Source organism: Leptidea sinapis, chromosome 43 (assembly GCF_905404315.1).
Source record: "Leptidea sinapis chromosome 43, ilLepSina1.1, whole genome shotgun sequence".
NCBI lineage: Eukaryota > Metazoa > Arthropoda > Insecta > Lepidoptera > Pieridae > Leptidea > Leptidea sinapis.
Window position 1 is genome coordinate 2,252,430 of NC_066307.1, and position 24,854 is coordinate 2,277,283.

The following is a 24,854-nucleotide window of genomic DNA, read 5'->3' on the forward strand; positions in this document are numbered from 1 at the left end:
TAATAATAATACCTTTATTATTAACAGTATCTACAGTGTCTCATATTATGCCTCAATCATCAGTGTATTCAAAAATTTTAAGCTGAGCTTTTCTTTATGATTTTTAGTTACATTTTAAAATTTTTGAGTAACGCAAATTACATGAAACGTTTTAGTATTGTTGTTGCAACACTTTACAAAAACTGTTTTAAAACATTTTTTTAAATAATATCAACAGATAATGATTTGAAAGTGTGGCATTGAGTTTCTTGTTAATTTTTCTCATTAAAGATCAACATTTTTGCAGCGTTGGTAAATGGTAAAAATGTATAGCTTAGACACATTCATAAATATAATTTATTTAATTATCTTCTGATTTTGAAAACAAAAGTATTTACACAGTCAGTCTGTTTGCTATAGGCTCAAACAGGCGTAATAGACACCTCCCCGGACTTAACGAAATATATTGGGAGAAATTTTGAGGACAAGCAAGGATTTAAGGTAATTTCATGCGCTGAAGAACTTGCAAGAATTGGAGCCAAAATCTCGCAATTAGCCCTGAACCCTTTTGTGGTGTCTTAAGGTGTACCCTAAGGTGACCCCATAACAAACTTTGGACCGTCACTCCTGATTTAATACACCCCAAAAACCTAATCCTAGCCGATACCAAAAAGGCTGCTTGTGAGGCAGCAGTAGGTACTTAACGCTAAGTAGGGAAAACTTAGCCTAACTTAACCCTGGTTTATTAGTTAGGCTAACCTGACCCTAACCTTCGGACTGAATAAACACTTCTAAATCCGGGTCGCAGGGAGCCTAGATTCTGTGATAGTACCATTGAAACCTCGTTACGTATTTTATGCGAATATGGCTGTTTGTGCGTAAGCGATACAACTATTTGGGGATACTAATTCTTGTCTGAGATTTATCAGCGCATCGCGAGAGGTGAAAAGAAAATCAATGTTAGCAATGAGCTAATGTAAATAGACATAAGAGATCATATTGGATACACAGAACTTCATTCAGCCACTTTTTTTCATACTTACAAATATAAATAAAAAAAATTATGGTATCATAACACTCTTTAAAGAATAGATCCCCATCAAAATAAACTGATTTAGTAAAGTTTTCAAAACGTTAAAGTATTGTTATTTTTTTTTATATAAGCTGGGTCATATTTTCAAGAGGGCTACGTGACGGAAGGTGGTGAAACAATCACCCATCGACATCCGCAGCACCAGGGGTCCACAGATGAGTTGCAGGTGTTTTTATTTATTTAAATGTGAAATTATTAACATAATTATATTGTCTTCATAAAATAATGATGACACAGAACGATTATAACATATGAACCTATTCCTAATTTTTTTGCATACCAGGAACCCTTCTTATTTTAATTTTTATTGAAGGTTTCGAATAAGTAATCACCATAAACTATATACTAAAACCTTCTCCGAAACACGCTGCATTTTATGTTATTTATATTATTCCGATCTGTTCAGTAATTTTCGCAGTATAACCGAACAAAATAAACTAGCACATAAAAATAGATAGACTTTTATAGTAAGCGAAAAGCAATGAAGGTTCTCACGTCTGGGGCATACTATTTCGACTAGGTGGCAGTTTATTTATTTATTTTATTTATTTATTTATTGACACACCAACAGCATTACATACAAAACATTAAAAATAATTATGGTCTTATAGGTTTATAATCTGGTATGAATGCCAGTTACTGGTGCATACACCACTCTCATTGTAAGATATTAATTTAAATACAAAATACAGTTCGACCTACAAATTTAACAAGGATTTTAAGCAGATTACTAACAATAATAGATACAATATAACGACAGTTTTAGACTTTCAATACGTGAATGCTATTTTGAATTCAAATATTTGTATTTTTAATATTTGGTTCATATCACTTCATATTCATTAGTTGCAGTGGGCAGACCCCTTTAGAATGATGATTAGAATGATGATTCAATCATTGTAATCAATGTAAGTCTATGTAAACATTTTATAACACGGTCAACGATCTGAGATAATCTCTGATTGAATTTATACATTAATATGTATACATTAATATGTATAATACTATAATTAGTAGGTTTTGTATGTCAGTTGGTTGTATCATTATTCAATGTCTCTACTATTACCTAATGATGTTCATGTCGAATGATTTATTGAATGATGACTAATGAAATGTTAGTACCTATTACCGCCAAATCAACAAGCCAAAAGGTCCTTTTGTGTCTAACAAGTACTTTCGAATTTAATTTAATAATTTAGTCGGAGTCCTCTTTGAACAAGATGCTTAATGTAATACCTACCTACTACTAAAGAGAACGTGGTAATTTAAAATAGTCTTATGTTTTTTTCTTTTGTAGAATTTATCATTTTTTTTTATGGAATAGGAGGACGAACGAGCGTACGGGTCACCTGATGTTAAGTGATCACCGCCGCCCACATTCTCTTGCAACACCAGAGGAATCACAAGAGCGTTGCGGCGTTGCCGGCCTTGAAGGAAGGTGTACGCGCTTTTTTTGAAGGTACCCATGTCGTATCGTCCCGGAAACACCGCACAAGGAAACTCATTCCACAGCTTTGTAGTACGTGGAAGAAAGCTCCTTGAAAACCGCACTGTGAAGGACCGCCACACATCCAGATGGTGGGGATGATATCCTAATTTGTGGCGTGTCGTGCGAAGGTGGAATATTTATATGTCTGCTGTTTAAAATTCAATTAATGTAACTAATTGGGTCATATTTCAATGAAAATATTAGGTCAGAGTTGAATCGAATTTGTTACACTTATTCAGCCATAAAAATATAAAATTATCTATTTGAACTCGTACATGTTTTAACCTAAATTTTTACGATATTGCTTCGTGGAGTTCTAACAATAATTATTACTCATAATGTTAATAAAACTACTGTTGCATTTGTATGACGATATACTCGTAACCTATATTAGGGTGGCAATGTGCTTGTAAGTTTATTATTATATATACGACATACTAAGTTAAAAATATTTGAAGTTGTCGATGCTTTTGACTGATATTTTTACGGTTGTCACAAAAAAGTAAACTTTATTTTAAATATTTTTTTATAATAAATTTTGCTGAGTAGGAATGGTAAAGATACATTAAAAAAACCTAATATTTGTTGTTATATATAATAAGTTGGTGTTGTGTGAACGCAAGTAGCTCTTGTTTCAGATTTCGTCATGCTCGATTACATGTCATTGCTTGTGGTGGTGTTGTAGGGCAGGTCGTTTCCTTCCATGAGTCATGCTCGTGACCCGGCGCTACATATTGATGATCCTATCTGTCATCAAGAACCCTGAATTATATTATTTGACAGTGTGTGTGGATTGATGCACCTATACTCAATAACACACGCGGTATTTATGTTATGATTTACTAACATTTTTTATTTTTTGATATAATTTTGAGTATTTTTGTTACATTTATTTATATTCATTGTTCCTATTTAAAATAATTTGTAGAATGATGAAGCTGTAAATAATGATATTCATTTTAAATAGTTGTTCTTTCTTTTCATTAAAACGTTACTTTTCCGAAGTGATGATAAATTATAAAATTTGGTGACAAAGTAAACAAAATTTGTCTTTCCTAAGTGTCATTTCCTTGACGTAGATGAATAAAGTGACTGATTTGATATTCATTTGTTTTGATCGTATTATTGTCAATTTCGCGGAATATTCCGCTTAATAGACTATGGCTAATCTGCTCGTATTTTATTTTATAGTTAGCTTGTGACAAACATTCTTCTTAGCATGCAATTTCTTTTCATAATCTGTAACGCCCTGCCGCTTCTTCTGTGTGTCACTCGTTTTGTGGAGTTATAGTTATTATTTAACAGTACTGATTTAGATTTTCTTATAATTATGGCTCATAACATATTATATTAATAATATATTGGCAGCCTTTTACACAAATAATTTTGTCCCCAATTAGGCATAGCCTGTGCTATGGATTGCAAGACAACGATAAATTTAATACCAATATATTGACTTAAACATACATAAATACAAATAAACATCCATGACTCACAAACAAACATACATATTCACCATACAAATGTTTTGCACCTAGATTCGAACACGAGACCTCACTAACCACTGGGCTATATTGATGGTCAAATGTAGTCAAAGGGTATATGGGGAAGGTTAGTCTAACATGGTCAACGTCTTGGTCTGAAATCTTTCGAGGGAGGCTTTTTTCCATTGTTTTTTGGCTGGCTGTATGTGTACTGCGCCTTATTCTGCCATCAAGCTATAATGTGCTAGCAGTTTGTATTTCGGTATGAAAGGCGCCGTAGTTTGTGAAATTTCGGGGAATTTAACTCTTATGAAACTGACAAATCTAAAGACCGGCAATGCTCCTGTGATTCCTCTGGTGTTACAAGAGAATGTGAGCGGTGGCGATCACTTAACATCAGCCGACCCTTATCCATAAAGAAAAATCAAAAATGTTGAGCGGCACTGAATTGTAATGGGCAGGGCGTATTACAATCAGGTGAATGTCTCGCTCGTTTAGTAATTTATTCTCATAACAAAAAATCTCAATGTTTTTGTAGAAGTGTTATAGTACTAACATCGGCAGGACATATTATGTACTACAAAGTTTTTTCAATTTCATCATAATATTCAGAATAGTAGTAGGAACCAACGGGATTGCCAAAGGTTTCTTTGTAGAGTGTACGCTTTGAAACTTATTCCATAGATAATATAGTGGGCTATTGGCCGTCTGGTAGCGCCGGCCGCCGGCGCAGTTTAGTTTAGATTTGGTTACCGGAGAGTCGCATCTCGCGCAGATCAGAGCTACGATGTTGGTCACGCGTGTGGTTTGTGAGACATAGACTCATGTTGGATGAAGGTAAGATGTTTGTAAATATACTAATGTACAACAATATACATTTAACATGATCTGAAAATTCAATAAACTTTATTTGAATACGCGAATAGGTTTTCAATCGTTTTCTTTTAATTTTTTGAATTTAACAAATGATTTGAAAGAGTAGAATTCGTAAACTATAAATAATACCATAAAAGAAAATCAGAGTACACTCTTCTAATGCACAAGTTTTTGTGTAGTTTTGGAATTCATGTTTTTCAAAAAAGGATTAACTGGACTGGGCAATGTTAAATAAGGCTAGATAATTAAATTAATTTAAATATCTTCTCTATTTCGTAATATTATAATTTAAAGCAATTTGAAAAAGGTTTACGTGTATTAATTATTTTATGACAATAAGGGAGGAGACGAGCAGGACGTTCAGCTGATGGTAATTGATACGCCCTGGCCATTAAAATGTAGTGCCGCTCAGGATTCTTGAAAAATCCAAAAATTCTTAGCGGCGCTGCGATTGCGCTCGTCTCCTTGAGACATAAGATATTAAGTCTCATTTGTCCATTAATGTAACCAGCTACGAAACCTCTGACAGAAACACAATAATGCTTACACATACATTACTGCTTCGGCAGAAATATGCGCCGTTGTGGTACCCATAATCTAGCCGGCATCCTGTGCAAACGAGCCTCCCACTAGTTATAACATACTATTTTATGTATAGTATAATATACAAATTAAATAAATTTATTCAAACAAAACAAATCTTATACCTATATTTTCAATACTAGGACTACATAAAATTAAAACTATCACTACGTGGAAGCGTACCAAGAATACTGGTAGTATTACCACGTTGGATAGCTAGGCTGATTCGTTGACCAAAATAGCTGCCAGCGCTTTGGTTCCCAATAGCTCAATAGTTATTGAGGCGAAGATAGTACTTTGTACATTTTCCGCGCATCTGGGCCCCACGGGCCAAGTGTCTCGACACCAAACGACACAAAGATGTACTCACTGAGACCGACGATTTGCGACGTTTGCTGTCTTCGGCAGTCGAAGCAGCAGCCCCAGCACCAACTGACATAACTTGGACATGAGAAGGAGCCAGAGTGTCGACGCTAGTGGCGTCGTGTCCAAGCCACCAGGGTCATTCCATCAAGACGCTTGCCATCGCGGCGGGCATACTGTTTTGCTCTAAAACATCTGGTATATTAAGAGCGACAAATGCCGTGCGGATGACTTCATTAATGCTGGAGTGACGACTGATACGACCTGCCGATTTTAGGCAGGATAGCCCGTGACGCCCAAGAGCATCTACCTGAACACCACATCTACATTGATGTAGTTCATTAATTTCATCATGTCATTCAGTTTTATACCTAGCCGGAGTTATGCGTATATTGGCAATGTCATGCTATCAAGTAACGTTCCAATCGGCGCAGAAGGCAAGGCCTGTAACCAAAAGCGTGACTCATTTTGTGTCACGGCCAAAAGAGGAGCACCCTCTGTTCTGTCAGTAGATGAGATCAAAAGATCATCAAAAGCTGACTTACAATTAAGTGCGTCCCATTCTTTTTTACACTTTACAACGTCTGTCAAATTTTGAATATTTGCAATATTTTCTCAAGCATTGTTAGATTCGTTCAAATACGCAATCTCGTGAGTTACCTGATACATGATTTACAATTCTAGTAACGAAAGGCTGCGCAATATAAACTCAAGATAGAAATGCTGGTAAGGCAACGCCCGATACTTTACGAGTACCCAACCCACCAAACCGTATCGGTAAAGAGGCTTGAGACCATGCAAGATCTGTAAACGCGCAATTCAAAACGGTCTCTCAAATATTTTCAAGTGAAATTTCAATCACATCAAGTAAATTTGGGAATTTAACGGGCGAGACCTTGGCACAATTTTGCAACAGATGTAAACAATATATTTTATTTTTATTTTTTTTGTTATCTTGTTCAATAATTGCATTTGATGTCGATATTCTATTTATAAACAGTATTATGTAATAATATATATAAGTAACGAGCATTTTATTAATTGGGTAATGAATTAATTTGAGCTATCATGCTCGGCTGTGTTACGCTCGAATGAAGTCGACTCGAATCGACTTATAGCCAAACACGTGATCGGATCTGGTACGGCAGAACCATCGCAGTCTGGTAGCAGACTATTATGATGGTATGTCGCATTCTCCATCGCAACAAATTTTTAACCCTCCGGACCGCACCGAGTACGACGCCGACGCCGGACCAACTGGTGTGAGGCACCAAGGAACCGTCCGAACCAAATCCCATCATATATTTAGGCTATAAGGGAGCGGGGTACTAGGTAAGAATCATAAAATATAATGATATATATTTTTTATTGTTATAACTTTGTTCCCCCTAGTTTCCCTTTTTGTTTAACCCCCAGGTTACCTTAATCATAAACCTTTGAGAGGTATGTCAATTTTGGAACAAATAAAATAGTAGTAAATAGTTAAGGCCATATGAGAATTAATTTTAAATAATCTGTCTAAAACGTTATTAAATTTTTTAATGTCATCTTTATAGGCAATATATTCTTTTGCAAAAAAAAACGAACACTTAGGTAAATAACCAGTTTCACTAGCATCTTCACATTATTTCATAATTGTAAGTAGCTTATATCATCATAATTCTTTAAATAAATAAACAAAAAGTTGTTTCTGTCAATTTCATCATTACATTTGGATGGAATTAATGAAAAATTATCCCAGAGTCTAAACAGCTAGTTGCGTATCTGTTCATTAAATAAAAAAGCAGGCTAAAAACTTAAATTGTTTTTACATTTGTTGTTACATTGTTTTACAAAAAATTAATATCGGGTTGAGTGTGGCCCCCTCTTGCTAAAATAAGCTGTATTCGTCCGGGCCTTCTATCTATGCTATTCTTAATTCGTTATTGTCCATAAAAATCAAATTTTCTCCAAGAACCCAATAACGATTTTTCAATGCCTGGGTTTCCAGAAAGTGATCATCTCGAGCTTCAGTGCATGGTTTTCTTACAGACCCAACGCTCTACTGACGGAACCAGTCACTTGATATCGTTGCCAAGTCCTCTGGACAGTCGATCGACTCACACTTAGCCTCTAGGACACATAGTGTTGTCGTTCTATCACAACACTATGTGTCCCAATTTAAGAGACCGCTAAATAATGGTATCATGACTTAAAAATATCAAGGCAATAGGACATTTCGATAATAATTATCTAAAAATAATGTAGACTTAATACGAGCTATCAACGATTCCCGCCATGATACGTAATTAACTGCAATTTTTGTTAAAGTCCGACGATGTCTTTAATTTGAATTTGGAATAAACTGTTTTATGAACCAGAATACTTCATAAATGTGCCAGTAATGTTCTCCAATGATTAAAATTTAAAACCTCTTTTGGTATTGTATTTTCTAAAGACGGAAAAAGTTAAAACCGCCCGATTATTTTGCGAATGAGTTTAATAAGACATTGTTTTATTTACACCAGAATGCTAAAACAGTATTCGTTATAGCATTAAGAATGTGAGAAAATATCAAATGAAATAAAAATTGAAAACTGAAGGAATCTTAATAAGTATAAATTTCCCTTTCCCTTTTCAAACCCTTTTATTGAACTAATATTTTTACGTAGGGTAATATATGACCGCCGCCCACATTCTCTGGCAACATGAGAGGAATCGGAAGAGTGCGGCCGGCCTTTTTAATAGTTTCGTAACTATGGTTTACTTTAGATGTATTTATAGAATAAAATTCATTTTCATTTTTTAATAATACCTAAGCTAAAAGTGAATTGCTTTGTCGTAAAATGATCAAATCACCACAATGCTAGTCTTATCATAATAAAAGCCAGTAATTTTTCATAGGAAACTACTGAATATTTTAAGCCCAACTCCAAAATCAATCTAAATCTGCGTTTGCTTAGGGTTAGTAATCGCTTTGTTCTGCCTTGTTATAGTAATATGCAAGCATTTGTGTATTTAAGCGCGGAATGAAGTGGCTAGTGCAATAATTGTTCTGAACGACTCTTGGAAGGACGTATCACTAAGACGAGAACAGGACATTAACGCTCCTGTGATTCCTCTGGTGTTTCAAGAGGCGGCAGTGATCAGGTGGTGTCATCATTATTTATAAAATAAGATGGGCCAGTTCAATAAACAGTCATGAGCCAACGATCAAACAAGTCAAGCCAAGTCTCAATAAATGTAAGATCTAGCCAACTCAGTCTTATGCGATCCTTATTTACATCAAAAGACAGCTTTTAACCTTAGGTAGGCTCTATTGACGAGCCAGAGTTTAACTTACGAGTGGCTTAAGCATTTGTCTGTCGAGAAAAGATTCCGATGTTTTATACTCGAATGCGCGACGCAAAGACAAACTCATCGAATTCAAGTAATTTCTTTTATTCTTCACTTAATACAGTTCAGTGAGACAGTTCTTTCCATTTACATTTTTATTTGGGATATTTTTCTTAAAAAAGAAATTCTATTCACCGCGGACATGGATTTTGAGCGGTGCCGTCAATTAAGAGGGCCCTTCCCAGTCCTATCGCCTATATAAGCGGTATGCTTATTGACATCAAGCAAGAGAAAGCGATAGCATTGAATGAAAAATAGTGTGCAGAAATTAAATAAAACTTCTTCCTGGTAATAATACTTATTTTTGAGTAATAATTTGTGAAATAAATGTTTTTCATATAGAATCTATTACTTGTGCGAGGTTTCTATCGTAACGTTACTTTTACATTTTCAATTTTGTAAGTACATTATGAACGGCCAAAGTTCAGGTAAAATTTGTGCAAAAAAGAAGATCTCGGAGGAAGAGGAAGGAGGGTAATACTGAATTTGTTTCTATTTTCTGCTTCGATAGAAACCTAGGTAGGTACAATGAATACCAAACAGTTAATTTTTAATAAAGATTTGTTAAAAGGCCATAATCACGTATGAACGTTAGTATGAAAAATATGAGGGGTTGGTCGCTAAAAGTAGGTTCTGACAGGATCGCTGGGCGAGATGCGTACTCCAAAATCATTGCGTGAAACTGTAAGATTTTGAATCACTTTAACTGGTCGGTCGGTCTGGTATTTCGGAAAACAAGATAGCGCTCAAGTAGGGAAGAAACAGCTCTTACTGGTTTTGACTTAGAATATTGTTAATGAACGAAATATATTAAATATATTTAAAAAAAACTTTAAGCTTCTAACACGACTGAAATATATTTATTATTATTTACTTACACTATTAAATATATGCTTGCAATACTCTTATGATGGAGACTTATTAACCAGTTCTGTGCTGTTAAACGTTGAAGATATTCCCTTAACTCCCTTGACCTTAAGGTTAGCGCCTGAGTCCCGGTCATGGTAATTAAAACGAGTTGGTGTGTGTACTGATCAAGAGTTCCTTGATGTGGAGCTTCTTAATGCCGCTCCAGCTCATGCTTATCATGATATTATTATTATGATAACAAAAGGTTTATGCTTAAGGTAACCTTACATAAAGGGAAACTAGGGGGAAAGTTATAACAATAAAATATATATAAATAATTATATTCTATGATTCTTACCTAGTACCCCGCTCCCTTATAGCCTGAATACATAATGGGATTGGTTCGGACGGTTCCTTGGTTCTTCACACCAGTTGGTCCGGCGTCGTACTCGGTGCGGTCCGGAGAATAATAATTTGTTGCGGTGGACAATGCGATATACCATCATAATAGTCCGCTACCAGACCGCGTTCGATGGTTTTGCCGTACCAGATCCGATCATGTGTTTGGCTATAAGTCGATTCGAGTCGACTTCATTCGAGCGTAACACAGCCGAGCATGATAGCTCAAACTCATTCATTACCCAATTAACAAAATGCTCATTACTTATATATATTAATACATAATACTGTTTATAAATAGAATATCGACATCAAATGCAATTATTGAACAAGATAACAAAAAAATTAAAAATAAAATATATCGTTTACATCTGTTGCAAAATTGTGCCAAGTTAAAAAAATTATATTCAAGACTTATTTGTTTAAATTATAAACTTCAAAAAAATTTAGAGAATATTTTTTTTATAAATTTTAATTACCTTTTTTAAAACATGAAAAATGTTTATACCTACCTACATAAATTTTAACAGTTTCAAAATAATCATTCACGATAAAGCTGTTTAAATTTCTAGTAATCGACATGTAATATTAATAATTATATGATAAAACAAGTTATTACTTACGAATCGTGTGATATTTGGTAATTTAACACGGATTTGTGATTTCTATTAGTAATTAGCACCTTGAATTGAAATACGGCCCATATTAGTCGTTAAACGCACATTAATTAGCGATTAGCATCTTAGTGTAGATACTTCATATGAACATATTATTAATAACATGATCCAATATTTACAATTAGTAATCATTCATTTAATAAACCGTCAAGTGCGAGTCGAACTCGCGCACGAACCATTATTTATAAAATACATTATCAATAAAAATCACATTTGTTGTATGAGCCCTTAAATATTTATTTTATTCTGTTTTGTAGTATTTGTTCTTATAGCGGAAACAAAAATACATAATCTGTGAAAATTTCAACTGTCTGTCACGGTTTATGAGATACAGCCTGCTGACAGACGGACAGATGGATGCACAGTGGAGTCTTAGTAATAGAGTTCTTCTTCTTCGTCGTTACACTCTTGACAGAGTGGTCGTGGTCATCACGTAGTGAGATCTTTTTGGGTAGATGTGATTCGCCCTACGAAACTTCGCCATTTTTCCCCGCTGGCCGACAGTCTGGTGCACTCATTCAATGGACCGCCCACAGCGGACTTAATTTGGTCGGTCCATCGGATGGGCGACCGTCCCCGCCCTCTGGGGCCCTCCACTTTGCCCTGAACGACAAGGCGCTCAATGTACTCACTCTCGTGCCGGGAGACGTGTCCGAAGAACTAATGCGACTCTGTATTAACACCCAAAGGCGTTGTTTTATGCCAAGTTCTTGGAGTATGGAAACGTTGGTGCGAAACCTGGTCCCTGAAACCCCTAGCATTCTCCTCCATCACATCTCCAGAGCATCAAGTTTCTCGGCTTGTCGCAACGTCCACGTCTCTGCAGCATACAAAAATATGGGAAAAACAAGTGTTTGGACGAGCCGGATTTTAGTGGCTTTTGTAATGTTTTTGTTCTTCTATTTTTTTTTCAATTTGTCCATCGCAGTTCTTGCTATCACCATACGGCGCTTTACTTCATCTACGCATCCTCCATTGTTTGAGATTAAAGCACCAAGACATACATAAGATTGTACGACTTTGCAGTTCCCAATCTGCGTGAGGTCGGGTGTGTTATTGTTGATTCGATATACAATCATCACCTTGGTTTTACTGCGGTTAATCTGTAATCCAAACTCTAGACTCACGCGCTACATTTTGAGAAGTAGCTCTTCCATATGAATAACATTGGTCGCAAACAAAGTAGTATCATCGGCGTAGCCCAAATTTGATATTTTGTATCAGCCAATAGTAACACCACCCGTTCAGTCTTCGAGAGTAATGCGCATTATGAGTTCTGTGTAAGCATTTAAGAGAAGCGGTTATCATACTATAACCGCTTCTCTTTCCGCATCCTTGGCGAAAAATGTTGATGCAAGTGTTTTGTTAAACAGAGAGGTGATAAAACCGGTGGAATCTGCTATATTTCTTGGCATTACTCTGGATTCCAAATTACAATGGGGCCCCCATATTGAAGGATTGGCGAACAGACTTAACTCTGGAACTTTTAATTGTAGCATACGCGGTTAGAAAAAATTGGACAATTTCCATAGTATTATGTCCTATGGTAAATTGCTATGGGGCAACGCTGCCGATATTAATACAATATTTGTGCTGCAGAAAAGAGCGATTCGCGATAGGTCATAAAGAATCATTGAGAGCAAAATTTAAAGAAACTAATATCTTGACTCTTGCTTCTCAATATATTCTTGATAATGTAATGTAACATACATTATACACATAAGTAAATTTGCTAGAAACTGTCATAACCATAATGTTAACACCATGAACAGACATTAGCTTATAATGCCTACTACTCGGTTAAGTCGAGTTAGTAAGTCTTTTGTGGGGCGATTGATATGCTTTTACAACAAGATGAAAGTGTTCAAAACAAATGTATTACGTTATTCAAAATAATTGTTAAAAAACGTTTGTGTGGTAAAGGTTACTGTAACATAAGTGACTTTATTAATGATACCACAGATTGGGAATGGAGTGACCACCCTCAGGATATTACATAATAAGTTTAATTGTAAAATATTACTTTGTAAACATATTTTTGATGAAAAAAAAAGCCAGCTGAGTTTGTTGCGCCCGTTCTTCTCAAGCCTGAGGCATAAACGGGTGGTAGTTTTTTTGACTTTCAATAAGTGAGAATACTTAAGGATAATCAAGAATTATTGAGTATCGGTATACATGGGCTGCACAAATTATAATGCTTACTGTATTTTGTATGTGCAATATTTGGCCAAGCATTGTAAGCTTCGTTCAAATACGCAATTTCTGAGTTACTTGGTACATGATTTACAATTCTAGTAACGAAAGGCTGTGTACTATGAACTGAAGATAAAAATGCTGGTAACGCAAAGCCTGAAACTTTACTATTACTATTATTTTAATATTTGTATTGTATATTCTGGACAGTAGAATCCAACATTGAGTCTATAATTTTTGTTATAAAAATAATTAAAGGAGCTGGGCTGGTTATAGTAACTGGCCAACACTGCACGTTCAATGAATCCAATGAAGGGACTAATTGCAGAGCAAGAGCCCCCACACCATTTTATTTATTTCCAATATTCGTAGTTACTTGCTAAGTCACCAGTGGGCTGCTGCCAGTCAGCGCTGTGGTGGTATCTATATATATTTGAATCAGCTCATTATTATAGCAACGACTGAAACCAAAAAAAAAATAATCGATACTTTATGTACTTGTGTTTTCTTTTGTAACTATTTTGTTAAGATTTTTTTCTAAACTCTGTAATACTATTTTTCTGTATTATTCAATGTGGTTTATTTCTGGTTTTAATCAATTATTCAGTCATTCAATTTTAGACTAATTCAGCCTTATATAATATTGATTATGAATCATAATAGACGATTAATTAAATCGCATGTTAGGCAGAATAATTTTCTGCAACTCAAAGCCACATTTTTTGCAAGTGAAATAATGTGCAAGCATTATTGAGGTTTATTAGCAAACGAACACTGATTGTACATGATAAATGCTAATTCCTTTGACCCAAATATTAGGTTGAGATTCCTAAAATTCTTATGACTTATTTACCGATTCGTGTTACATAAATCAAAAAGTTGTTCTTTCTATAAAATAGTAATTGTTGGTGAAAATCTTCAAGAAAAAGATAAGATAAAGTTTAAGAAATATTTTTATGTAAAATTGCTGGTAGATCAATAAATAAATAATTAAATTGATCGTAGTGTGGAACACCAAAGGCAAATGAGGCCGCGGGCGGTCTCCTATACCAAATCCATAACGTTATCTATATTGTAATCGTTGTTATAGAATATTATAATATGCCATTATATTTTGGCGGAATATTGCTTTCAATAAGTTTACACCAATGACCCAAGACTACGAAATGAAGCCCATTAAAACTTCGAAAGCTTTCCTAACGACTATTGCTATTTTAAGCAATGGAAAGCTTTTGTGTCGCTGCAACATTTACGATTTTACATTGTCTTTCTGCCTTTAGTGTCTATTACTCATGGGAGTATTTAAAAGACGCTTTACTTGAAATTTTGGTGAACTAGAATTATTAGTTAATACTAACATAGTGTATTCAAAAAGTTTTGAATTCTGAGAGGTGAGAGGTTTGTATTACAATAATTGAGAACGCTAATTTGAGACAAACGAGCGCACGGGTCACCTCATAGTTCTGGTACACAGTATTCTTGAAAAACTATTATACATTAAGTCTCGGCTATGGCGCCCTTCAGCCGAAACAAATAATGTCTGCTACTAATGGATTTCGGCAGAATAGAGCGGCGCTGTGGCAACCATTTATATTTTATCATGTGTTAAGTTTAAAGGTTTGCGGGTTTAATTTGCACTGAGAACGTTCTGTGACTGAACGACTGTTATTCCAGTTTGGATGTATGTGGTATGATGTAACCAGTATTTTTGGGCTTACCACATATTGAAAACTTAACTAATATATTATATTAACAAAGAAACTAGTGACCGAATTCGAAATTCGATATCGAATATAATTAAACAAATTATTATTATTTAATCTAGAGAAGTAATTCAACTGCAAATAACTCTATTATATTGAGATAGTTCAAATAAAACAACGTAATTTGATAGCTGTGAACAGACAGAATCAAATGTTTGAATAAAATGGTTTTTACAAGATTATAAACTGAGTTCAATTATTTCATAAAATCAGCATCTTTTATTAATCCCGGTGTTTAGTTGATTCTCAAGCTTTAATTGTCAGAGATTTATTTTGCATTAAGTAGTCTAAAGTGCGATTCTATAATTCATGTAAGCACATTGCTGGAAATGAATTATAGAATGTGACGAGTTCAATACATAATTTTAATGCGCATTGCTCGAATATATGTGAACGTCTATCGAGGATCCGCCAACGTTTCAAATCCCATCCAATACGCTATTTTTCTGTCTTTTCTCTTAATTGGAAATCGTTAAATTTCCAACGGGGCACAAAAGAGAAATAACCATACGAATATGAGTTCAGTTCCTTAACGGCTAAGCCAATGGTGATGGAATTTTTATGGTATATTTTGATGTGCTCCTGAGATGATTCCTGTTGGTGCTGTGAGAAGAATTTTTCTTCTTTTATTCTTTTTTGTTTCTCTTACATTTTGTAATTATCATTATGTTGATGCTTTATAACCAACGTTGACCGTTTCATCGCTTTTTGTATAAACTGTATTTGTTAGTAATTACAAACTTAGACAACCTCACGACCTAGTGTATTAGTAACCCTAACTTCCAAGCTTTGGTCTTTGGTTCAAATTAATTATAAATACCAATGTTTATTCTAAGTCATGGATGAATGTATTTTTAAGAAATTTAATATACGTTGTCTGACGCCCATAGCACGTGCTATATCTAGTTAGAGGCTAGATGATTTCATGCTGAAGTCCTTAGAAGGCATGATTTGTTCTAGTACACTCACCCCCCAGTGGAACCCCTCGCATCTATCGATGACTCGATATACTTTAATTACTATGAATTGAACAAAATATCTATCTCAATTAATTTAAACCAAATGAGCGAATGATTCATCATATTTAACGTCAAGTAAGAGTTATGCCTCTGACGAATTCTCATATAACAGCAATAAAATTAATTAACGCGTAATTCATGCAGATTGACAACATATCGTTTGAACCGTCCAATGTAGGGGCAGGGCGGTGATTGGTGGATTTATCGTCGTATCTCGTGTCCATTGAACCGCAACACTTGGCTTTATTTTGAAACACGTTATGGTTTCCGGTACGCTACGATATGGATGACGAACAACTTTTATTGTCAAATATTAACCTTGACTGATACATTTACCTTTTGGTGACATCTATTAGCGAGCATAAGATAAACTGTCTCGTTTTCTTGTTTCTTCATCAAGATAACCACTGCGATGGTCCACTGGATCAACTCGCATCAACACTTTGAAACAATCTCTCTCCCGATACTATTGACCTGAACAGTGCCTCCCTAATCTGATCGTTGAATGTACGTGGATTTCTTCCACTTCTGACGTAACAGTCACGCCTACTATGCATAATAACATGACCTAGCCACTTCAAGAATCCATATTTATTTATTGTTTTTTTATTTACATTATATTACAATAAACAATAGCTTGAGTGGATCGAATAGGACTTGTGGGATACGGATTATGTGAGCAAGGAGTGGTAAACAAAACGTCCCAATCGTTAAGTCTAGGGCGCGCGTACTGGGCCATACTTCATATTTAAGATATTAATAATGGGGTTCTTATTCCTCAAAAGCTGAGAATAAAAACCAAATTTGCTTTTTTTGAATTTTGTAATCTACCATTCTGACTATAGTTTGACATCGATATAAATAAAATGATAGATATTTTCATCACGGAAGAGCTACTAGAAAGATATCTATCTATAAAAATTAAATATTTTGTGTAAAAGTGTGTCAATATAATAAAATCATTTCTTCATTTAATATAAAGTTATTAAAGTCTTAAGAAATAACATTTTTATACACATTACGTAAAAAAAAATATTGAATTAGGCGTTACTTTGCGGAAATCCATAATTATACAAATGATTTAAGTTTTCTAAAGTTCTAGTTCTAGTTTCTAGTTTTCTTTTCTAAAAATCTGGCACGAGACTAAAAAAACTATTGTGGCGAGACAACACGTCCTGAGGATGCCTCGTGTAGAGGCGAAACACGTGTCGCATTGTTTTAAAAACAAATATTGGCGGAATTAACACTAAAGAAAACTTAAATCATTTGTACACATTACGTACTCTGTCAGTATAAACAAAGATCGAATTATTTAATTTAATTTCTTAATTTGTAATGCTTGCTATAATGTTATTCATTTCAACTTTCAGTGCTTATTTCCTCCAAACCAAAGTTGTCGTATGAAGTATTAATATAAACATAGATAGTTGCTATATTATAAGTTTAATCCTTTTCATAACTATCAGCCCAGTTTGCGGAGGGTATTTTTAAACGTTTGTAATTTGTTTTAACAACTTTTTTCTTAACTTTATGTGAGTCATTCGATTGGGCGCGTTATCTGATGTGTATAACATTACATCATTGTTTATACAAAATAAACTCTGTATTTAATTTATCGTTTTACTCTGCGGTAGGTGGTTTGTAATATACTTGGATTTGTTTCAGTCACTATTTGTTTTATTATATATTCACGAGCTAGACGATGAATTTAAAGTGAGGTTTAAATATATATAATGTTACGCATTGATAGAGCGAGATGCTTTTTAGGGTACCCTACTACAAGTGTAAGAAACACTATTGCTAGGACTACGTTTACATTTTGTCTGTGTGTCAGAAGGCTGTATCTCATAATAGACAGCTGAAATTTTGACGATATGTGTATTGCTATTACTAATAGCCAGTATAAACATAAACAAAACGGTGTGTTTATAAAGTTTTTCAACGATTCTTAAAAAATAATTTTAATTTAACGAATATCTGTGAGAAAAAAACCTTACTCTTTTATAAACAGTACATACACCATTCAGTGCGATGTCTTTTTCTGTTTTGAAGTACAACTAAGCGTAGTACAGTACTAGTAGTAGATATTGAGAGTTTGACGCAAGACTATATACAATACACACACACCGCCATGTAGCTCGAACTGTATTTAAAACAGATTTTCTCGTAATACTATGCGTACATACACCGTCATGTAGCTCCAACTGTATTTAAAATCTAGTTTGTGTAAGACTGTGCAAACACACACCATCACGTAGCTCCAATTGTATTTAAAACTGTGAGTTTGTCGTAATACTCTGCATACACACACCATCACGTAGGTCCAACTGTATTTAAAACTGTGAGTTTGTCGTAATACTGTGCATACACACACCATCACGTAGGTCTAACTGTATTTAAAGCTGAGAGTTTGTCGTAATACTGTGCATACACACACCATCACGTAGGTCTAACTGTGTTTAAAGCTGAGAGTTTGTCGTAATACTGTGCATACACACAGCATCACGTAGGTCTAACTGTATTTAAAGCTGAGAGTTTGTCGTAATACTGTGCATACACACACCATCACGTAGCTCTAACTGTATTTAAAGCTGAGAGTTTGTCGATATACTGTGCATACACACACTATCATGTAGCTCCAACTGTATTTAAAAGACAGAGAGTTTGTCTTAGGACTGTGCATTCCATATAACAGAATATATCAGATCTTATGGGTATATATATAGGGTTCATCTTAAGCAAGACGTACGTCAGAGTAGTCTTAATAAACCACATCACCAGTGGTCATGGTTGACCTGCTCTCTGGTATGGAATCGGTAAGGCAGAGTCTAATTTTAAAAACAGAAAGACTCTTAGAAGTAGTTTCAGTAAGAATATTATAGAAGGTGAATTTTGACCCTAACAAAACACTATTTATAATATGGATTGTATAGCATCAATGCAATTTATCTGAAGTGCGGATAAATCTTGGCAATTTAATTCAAACGTTTTGGCGGGAATCTCAATGACGCCATTATGCCAGCAGTACAATACAGAGCTGTCATTGGCCAATGAAAGAATAGATTGCTAGTTTTATTAAACTTTTTCAATTCCATTCCAAATGTCTTTTCTACGCTGCATGTTATTTTATGTTATTTTGAGTTTGAGGGATAAGTCAATAATGTTTTAGATTTCATCGTAACAATACGATCATCGCAATTCTTACAGTTAAGCTTCTACTACTACTTCGATCTACATTTAGTTTAGCTTTAGAGATAGTATCTATTTATTTTAGTAGTATTAAGAACGAATCTTTTAAGCGTACATGAGTTTTTATAATATTTAGAAAAAATATTTGTTTATTATAATAATTACTTATTTATGGAGTACATACGATGTTGATGATTTAGAAAGTCGTTTCTTCATATTTCTATAAGTAGGACTATTATGAAAATAAGTATAAAATTTATTTATTTTGAAACAAAGACATCTCTTTGAACGCTTGATTAAACATAGGTAAAATTTCTACCTTAATGTTAGGAGAGCCCTAAAAACGCTAACCAAAGTGATATTTTAAAAACATAAAAATTAACACTTCAGCTGAATCCACTGCCGGACAAATGGCAGCATTTGTCCAAAAACCTCCACGACGCTCGGTCTTATGCTGCCCTTATTCAATCCATCGAACAGGGTTGGTTGGATAAACTGAATTATTAGTTGTTTAAGAGTTAGTGGGAAAAGTTGTTAAAGTTGGTAAGGATTGAGTCCCCGACCATAACGCTACTACTCTTACTATTTAAAGACATCACATAAAGCTCAAATCATATAAAAAGCAGACATGGACTGAACGAAAACGTGACACATCGAATTCAAATCAAATCAAACATTTGATCGAAAACAAAAATCAAGGTCGATGAAAGCTTTAACTTTTGAATAAATTGTGAATGTTTTATTCATTTTTATAACATTATAGAATTTTAACTTTGAACAAAATTGGGATACTTACGTGATAATGTGTGTGCGTTTCAAAAAAAGGAGTTTGTTATAAAATATTTATGTCTAGCTATTTTTAATTGTTTGTCAAAATGAATTAATAAAGAAATGGTGTATATTTAGAAATTTTATTACAAAAAGGGGAGAAATGGAAAGCAGATCGCGAAAAAAAAATTGTGACATTTATAACCTAATAACCTAATGCAGTGTCAGGAAGAGTTGAACAAAGTTAGTTTAACTGTTTCCAATCTGGAATAGTATAAATGTAAATAAACTTTTTGGAAAAATATCTTGAGTTTTCCTATAAAATGCGAAGATGCTTATTCCCCAACCAATTATGTGCCCTGGGTTTCTAGTGCTTAACTCTTTAGAGTAAGGGTTTTGAGATCTGCTAAAACAATTTGATTTTCTAAACAATTTGTTATGTTTTTAAAGTGAATACCCTCACTTCTAGGATTAAAACACAAATAAAATTTGAATAACAACAAAATTTTCCCGCGTCGTTCATAAAATTTTGTTGTTTTTCAAATTTGATTTTCTCCAAAACGATACATAGGTAAGGTAGGTACATAGGTGTAATAGATTCATGCTAGGAAACAAGGTAGTTCCTCAAACCAAAAAAAAAAGTTATGAATTTTAGGGCTGTAAGTACATGTTTCTATAGTGTAAATATATCATTGACCTCATTTTCTTCAGTATGCGTTAATATGCGTGTCGAGCCCTCATTGTTAATATAAGTTGAGTAATTAAAACATGTGTCAAGTCATGTGTCTTTATGTCAGAAATGGACAATGACCCTTTGAATGAGCATCTCTACAGCCTCTTTATTATCAAACTCCTTTAATTCTACTCTTCTTTAAATAAAATAACCATTAAAAAATTTAACAGGAAACACTAATCTATTCAAGTAATACTTCTTTTATGGTTTGACAAAGTAAATTAAAATTAGAACGTAAATTCATTAACTACAAATATATTTAACTATAACATATTTGTAATATTCTATTAAAATATCTCGTCCCCAAATAAATAAACATATTCGTGAAGTCTGTAAAAAACGTGGTTAAATTTATGTTAACGTTTCGGCGTAATTTTACTTTTGTTGAGGTTTCCCTGACAGTAACATCATGGCGGCTACAAAACGGGCCAATAAGGTACAGAATTCCGTAGTTACCTACAATATTTCGGTGAATACTGAGGGAGAAATTCGCGCCCAAATTACAAATTTACCTTCAATGTTCCACAGAGTTGTTCAAAGCATTTTAGACGCACAAGATTTAATGCGTGAAGTAAATTACAAAGTAGGTATGTTCGTAAATTACAAAGTCAATTTTCTTCAGCGTTCAAATTAGAATAGCTCGCTTTAGAGAAATAAATGAACGTATTCACTGGATTATTTCTACGTGTTCGATAAACTTTTCTGTAAAAAACCTAAACGTAAAAAGGATTGTGTGGTTTTATGAAACCACGGTAAAAGTGAAACTTTTTTTCACATTTAACTAAAATTACATTTAACTAAAAATTTTGGGAATAATATTCCATTAAGGGTATAAAAATCGCTTTATCAATCTTAATTTTATAATAATAAATAACAACATTTACATAAAACACTGATAAAAACAAACGAAATAGCGTGGAGCACTTAGACAAATGATGAAATGAGTAATAGTTTATACACTACACGGTCAGTTGATGCGAACTATAGGGGCCTCCCGACCGTCACGCGACATGCAACACACAGACGAAAAAGTTTGAGACGATGTAATAAAAGTTTCACTTTAAAAAGTAAAAATATCAATGCTATTGGTACAAAATGTCCGAAATATTTCCGATTTTGAACAAACTAACATTAGATTTTTATATTGATATATAAAAACACACTTCTGAATGTTTTGTAAAAATATCAGAACAATCAGTTATCTTACAACTTTAGCAGATTTGCGGCTGACAAAATTAGTTTTTTTTTATAAATGAGTATATTATATTAATTATTTTTCAAAAGTTGAACATTGCAATAACTCATTTAAAATAATAGCTCGCTAATCTCTGAACCTATAAGTTGTATTTGAATAATTTTTGGTGTATATTATCTTATTGTGTAATAATATTTTTTTTAAATAATTTAGAAATAAGCAAAGCCATTTTAATGAATAAGAAAAAAGAATAGGTATAGTATAGGCTACCTAGTGTTAGTCTACGCCTAGCCTCTTTGATTAATGTGAAGTAAGCTGGAAGAATAAGAGCTCTTCTATGGCTTGTGGTGGTATTCTACAAGATATCGTACATCCTAGAAAAGTCCATCCACTATATTATCTTTCGTATACACAGTAGTATTTTATAATAAACTAGCAGCCCGCTCCGGCTTTGCACGGGTATAAAATATAAGGCCTATGTCATTCACTGAAGATATGATTAAAATCGATTCAGTAGTTTTGATTTATTCATTAATTCCTGTGGCCCGCACTCGTGAAATTTAGAGTAAAACAATTCTTCTTTCCCTAAACCATGAAGAATGAAGACTATGGTCTATGACACGTCTAAGCTATCGCTATTTATAGGCACGCTCCCGCCGGCCCGGCCAGCCGGAACCGTCACAAACGCTAGGTCCCGCAATTTTTTAAATCTGTAATATCTTCGAAAATATTCATTTAAATCATATGCTATAAAGGGCCATATAGACCTATATTAAATCAACAATGTATTGAAGGTATTTACTTAGATAAGGATTAATGCTGTATTGGTTAAAATCGCTTCGAAAATTAGCCATTATTAGTCGTAAAAAGTAAATGACAAAAAAATGTTATTGTGGGATATCCATAAGAGATAGACATATACCATAGCGGAGTTTTCTATGACCTTTTCAATGTGTACAATACTTAGTACATTATTTTAATAAATCTCGTAGGGTTCAGTCTGCGTTTGCAATGTAAGCGGAATAAATGTAATTATTTACGACATCACAGTAGAAACCTCAAAAAAAAAACAGTATTTCTCCACTATTTAACGGATGTTATTATACATATAAACCTTCCTCTTCAATCACTCTATCTATTAAAAAAAAAACCGCACCAAAATCTGTTGCGTAGTTTTAAATATTTATTTTTTAAAGTTTTAAGAATGCATACATAGGGATATAGAGACAGAGAAAGCGACTTTGTTTTATACTATGTAGTGAAAATTAATAAATGCGGGAAAAACAAAAAGAAAATTATTATTTAATATTAACTTGCGTGTGCCATGTTGACAACCGAAAACCTAACATCATACCATAGGTAGGTCAAACACACACAAACAAAACAAACAAACACAAAAAAGTAGGCTTCATAATAAAGATATAACTAACTATATCACTATATAGAGATAAATATAAACATGTTCATGCAAATTTCATAAAAGAGCTCAAAGCAGTAACAACTTTATTGCATTCAGTCGTTTTATTTACAATTGTAAATAAAATCCTTTTTCCTTTATTTACACAGCTTTAGTATTGCGACGTCTTAAGAGGAAACCTGATTTAAACTCTCCTGCGTTCTTTTAAGTGCACACCTTTGATCTGAACTCTCTTTATATTATAAAGCTTCTTTCATCTTTATCCTCCAAAAGTATTATTCAGCCGCCTAAGTACTTATACATTTAAATTATACATCAATCATATAACGCCCATAGCCATGTAAATTCATTATAACATGACACGATACTCGAATAGGTTTGAGACATCTATGTTTTGTAGTTACAGTCTTGACCTGTTTTACCAAATATACACATCGTAATTTTGTGTACAGTTACTATGGCCTTTCAAGAATAAATACATGTCGAGATGTTATGACAAAGTGCAAAACGTTAACTAACACTTACTAATTGTATTGTTCTTGATACTGCTACGGTCGACTTTCTGTCTATTTTTGGTTTGCAAGTGGGCATTGTACTAACATTTGCCGAGACCTTATTGAAACAACTGGGTATTTGCTTTGTGACACTTAAGATCTAATTACTCTTGATTGAGAGCTTGATTTATATGTTTTCAATACTTAGTCTCGCCATAAATACTGTTTTAATTAAAAATAAACAATATATTACATTTAAATTTTGAATCTGTCATTTTTATTTTTATATGATTGTTCATTGAGTGTACTCATTTTGGAGCCAATATATTGTACAATATTTTGCGATATTAAAATCGGGTGGGGTGATAAAGAGAACCGAATGCTGTGATTGTATTACACAAAGTAGGTATCGAGCCAAATGCAATTTGCTCGATATGCAACGATTATGCAACTCTCCATAAGCTTGGTATTAGTAAAATGTTGTTAGTCTGTGTGTGACAGAAAAATAAAATATCTGGCCGTCCACACGGACGAGTAAAAAAATAAGGACTCCGTGTCACCTTATATAACAGTGAGGCACCAAAACAAGCCGGTAAATGTGTAAATACATAGCGCCACGCATACACTTACACTAATACAAGCCGATCGGCCGCCGTTGTGAGATTTGCCATCGTCTGTGACAGATCAGTTTTCGTCGCAATAAAATATTTTAAAAATGCCGTCGTGCATTGTGAAAAAGTGTAAAAACAATAATATAAAAGTATTTGTGGATATATGATTATTTAAGGGAGAGAAAATTGTGTAACTGGTATACCCCGTAACCACACACACACTAGCATAAAGGTGCTTCACTTGCTAATATCACGGCGCGTCCTTCTTTTTTTACTAGTCCGTGGCTGTCCACGTAGTGTTTGTAA

The 24,854-nt window shown here is 33.9% G+C and overlaps 1 protein-coding gene across 1 annotated transcript in view; it reads left to right on the plus strand.

Annotated features, from left to right (window-relative positions):
• Nucleotides 1–4,746: 4,746 nt before the first annotated feature.
• Nucleotides 4,747–24,854, plus strand: part of LOC126977112 (transmembrane protease serine 9) — a 44,665-nt gene continuing 24,557 nt past the window's right edge. The window contains exon 1 of the mRNA XM_050825815.1: nt 4,747–4,882. The gene's annotated coding sequence lies outside the window, so the exon portion shown is untranslated. The remainder of the gene's footprint in view (nt 4,883–24,854) is intronic.